Source organism: Furipterus horrens, unplaced genomic scaffold (assembly GCF_987537825.1).
Source record: "Furipterus horrens unplaced genomic scaffold, mFurHor1.1.pri manual_scaffold_5, whole genome shotgun sequence".
Lineage (NCBI taxonomy): Eukaryota > Metazoa > Chordata > Mammalia > Chiroptera > Furipteridae > Furipterus > Furipterus horrens.
Genome location: NW_028327175.1, coordinates 199,531,664 through 199,535,546, shown reverse-complemented (window position 1 = coordinate 199,535,546; position 3,883 = coordinate 199,531,664). Strand labels below are relative to the sequence as shown.

At 48.8% G+C, this 3,883-nt stretch overlaps 1 long non-coding RNA gene across 1 annotated transcript; it reads right to left on the bottom strand.

Moving 5' to 3' along the window:
• Positions 1 to 403: 403 nt before the first annotated feature.
• Positions 404 to 3,656, bottom strand: LOC150010768 (uncharacterized). Its single transcript, XR_016511420.1, has 3 exons — positions 3,349 to 3,656; positions 2,047 to 3,125; positions 404 to 1,277 (listed from the first exon to the last, which is right to left on the bottom strand). It is a non-coding gene; the product is annotated as an uncharacterized LOC150010768 (long non-coding RNA).
• Positions 3,657 to 3,883: the final 227 nt, after the last annotated feature.

Below are 3,883 nucleotides of genomic sequence, written 5' to 3'. Positions count from 1 at the left end.
CAGACACCAGATCTCCTCGTTCCTTGAGCTAGGACGTTCCAGCCTCAGAACCGTGAGGAATAAAAGTCTGGTGCATGTTAGCCGCCCAGCCTATGGTATTCGGTTACAGTGACCCAAATGGTCTGATAGGCACTGAGCAAGCAACCCCAATGTCCCTAGAACGCCCAGGCAGTGATTCATCAAGTTCTCCTCCTCTGCTGTTTCTATCCGCTCCTGCACTCTTTGGGGTGCCTCGCACAGGGCGCACGGCGGGCACCCAGTGCGTGTGGGCTGCAGGGAAGCCAGGGCACAGCTGCATTTTGGCTCCTGGTCTTGGCCATAAAGGATCAGGTTTTGACCCTGCGTTTTACGCACACAACAGAAGTCAGCTCCCAGAGGTCTGTCACCTACTGACAACAGCCTAGACAATTTGTATTTATTTTATTTAACAAACTCTTTTATATGCAAGACAGTGTTCTGAGAGCTTCACAGACACTGACTTTTGTCCACGTAAGGTTTCTGTCAGAGAAGTCCTCTTACACACCAGGGGTCCTCTGAGGTATCGTCGTCTGTAGCGGCTAATGATCACATCTATCTTACTCGGGGAGGGGTTATTCTTCTCTGCCGATGAGACGCGGAGACTCAGAGAGGTTCTATAACTCGCCCAAGATCCTACAGGACGTACCAGGGCTGCACACGGAACCCCAGGAAGGAAGAGTGGGCAACATCAGGAGACCCCTCAGAAACAGTATTTAATCCTAGAGCTCTCCGCTAGCTCTTGCGTGCTCAGAACAGCCGCGGCTGGAAGGGCCAAGCCCTGCGGGGGCCGGAGGGGGAAGACACCCGCCTCTTACAAACAGAAACAGAGACACAAACCGAAATGCCTCACATCCATCCCAGCCGTGGGCAGGGCGCCAGTGAACACACGAAAGCCCCCGGTGGCTGGCTGAGCACTCCTGCAGCTTCCATGTGCCCTCATTCTGTTAAAACGCAGTGACAAGGAAATCCATCACTGCTCCTATACATTTTTTTGTTTCAACGAGAGGAAGGAAGTTCTCCTCACTCACGGAGACTTTTGTCCAAACGTCAAGAACTATTTTAATTTTCTAGTAGCAAGTATCCCAGTCAGCCACGCTTTAAAACAATGACCCCGAGCTCCTCTTTGTCTTCATTGTTGTGACAGCGTTCCTCCAGCAGACGAATATCTTTCTCAGTTTGTGTGGCTAACCAGCATCTCCTGAGTTAAATATGTCCCTCGAAGTTGCCCCCGGTAGGTCCTGGGATGGAAACTGTTCCTCCTAATTGGGAAGGAAGACAGACAGGCTTGTCATCTAACCGCACGTGTCCTGGGCCTCCTATATTTTTCCCAAATTCTGCTTGTAAACTAACCAGTTCTTTAGCTCATCTGTCCTTACGCACGTGATCAAATGCAGCCAGGAGAAGCCATTTGGCACTTCCGATACCCTGTGTGGAGATTCCCTTGGCCAGGTCTCTGAACTCAGCAGGTAGTTTTCTATGTTCAGCTTACTCTGGGTGAGAGTTTGAACTAGCCTGGGCTACCATTACACCATTACGTAACCCGGGCCGCCTTGTCTCCAGCTTCCGATAGCGGTTTCCTCACCTTCTTCTCAGCCCACACTAATGGTCTCCTGTCCACCGCCTGGGGCACAATGAATGTCATCAATTCTAAGTTTTGATTATTGCAACACATCACTTTTAGACCAGCTGTGATGGTTAATTTTGTGGCAATGCGACTGGGCCTGTATACAGTGCCCAGATGCTTGGGCAAACATTGCCCCGGGTGTGTCTGTGAGGGTGTTTCGGGATGAGGTTGACATTTGGACTGACAGGCTGAATAAAGTAGATTGCCCATCCCATTGTGGGTGGTCTCCATCCAATCCCCCAAACAGAACCAAAAGGCTGGCTCTCCCCAGTGTAGGATTAGGAAACTCCTCCTGCCTGGTTGCGGAGCTGGAACATCCATCTGCTCTGGCCCTCAAGCTTGAACTAAAACATAAGCTCATCTTGGGTTTGGGGGGGACCGCTAATTTTGGGACTGGAACTTACACCATCCACTCTTCTGGTCCCGAGGCATCAGATTCAGATTGGAGCTCCGCCCTCAGCGCTCTGGAGTCTCCAGCCTGCTGCTTGCAGATTGGGGGACCTCTCAGCCTCCGTGATCAGGAGAGCCAATTCCTACCGCTTCTGTTTCTCTAAAGAACACTGACTAATCTACTGACTTGGATATGTTATTTATTGCTACTCATCAAAACACCCCAAAACGTAATGGCTTAAAACATGGATCGGCAAACTTATGTTTTGTAAAGAGAAAGACAGTAAATCGTTTAGGCTTCTGGGCCATATGGTCTCTACTGAACTCTGTTCCTTCGCGTGAGAGCAGCCATAAAATGGGTAATGAATGAGTGTGACGGTGTTCCAATAAAACATGTTTATTTACAAAAGCATGTGCCTGGTCATATCTGGCCCACGGATCCTGACTTAAAACCACGATTTACTATTTCCCATGACTCTTGGGGTGACTGGGAAGTTTTGCGGCCTTTCGTGGGCTCACATTTCATGGCTGGCAGCAACAGTCAGTCAGTGGCTCAGCAGGGGGTCTGGAAGGGCTAAGGTGACCTCACGGGGCCTTGGTGCTCACTATCAGTGTGGCCTTTCTCTCCACGTGACCTCTCACCATTCTTTATGCCATGACAAGAACATTCGATGAGGACAAAGGCAGAAGCTGCAAGGCCACTCGACGTTCCAGAACTTAGACAACTTCCGCCGTTCTGGTCACAGCAAGCCTCCGGGCCGGGCCGGGCCGGGTTCAAGGGTGGGGAAAGAGATGCCACCTCTGGAGTCTGGAGGGAGCTGCTCAATGTCATCATCATTATTTTTCAATCCGTCTCAGAAATGAGCAGCATACATACCTTAGCTTTCACATCTTCATACCCCGTGGTCAGAAATCCACTAGGATCTGTGAGCAGTTCAGGTCCCTTGTGACCAGCACGAGTCCAGCGGGTACAGTTTTCAACTCATGACCATAGACTTTCCTGCCAACCTTGTCTACGCCTTTGGCCAGCTTTTCGTAGAATCTTAGTCTAACGAAGGTCAAGACCAAGGTCAGAAGATGTGCGCATTGGACCCTGGAAAATGAAGACCGAAAGGCTAGGGGAGATACCCACGTGTGTCTAGAAAGGGGAAAGGAGTCTCCCCAAGTTCTGCCCCGCCCCGCTCACAGTAACAGCTGTGGGTTTCATGAAGGTGCAGCGCCGTTATCTTTGCCCCATTCCTACCACCCCACCGGACGCCGCACGGAAGGGCTTACTGACCTGAAAGACACGTTATGGAACACCGCGGGGCTTTTACGTTTTCAACGAGGTCACGAGCATTTCCGGCAGGTGTCTCAACCTCTCAGCCTTCCCCTGGAATCTTCTGTGAGCACTTTCCTGTCTCCATTTATCTTCAAAGATAAAATCAGAGCAATCATTGTTTTTTTAACAAAAAAATCAAACTTTCTTGCTGATCCTGGCCATCAGATACTTTCTGTGGGATTGTGATCTTGTTATTTTTAAATAAAATGCATTTGGATCAGTCTGCTAACAGGCATATTCATCGGTACTATGTCTTTGATGCATAAGCCAAAAGATAAAACATTTACTGTTATTGTAGTAATGTATTTTTATCTTTAAAATAAAATCTCATATAAAATATGGATGAATTAAATACATATCTCTAGAGGCTAAGAAAGTAGCCTCTAAAAGTGTTTCTCCTTCCTCTCCCTAAACCGTCCTTCCCTAAGGTAACCATTTTGGAAATTCACCATTAAAATGCATGAAAACGAAACCTCCCAAGGCACCAATCATTCTTCCATGGAGAAGGCAGATGTGGCTGATTATTTGCT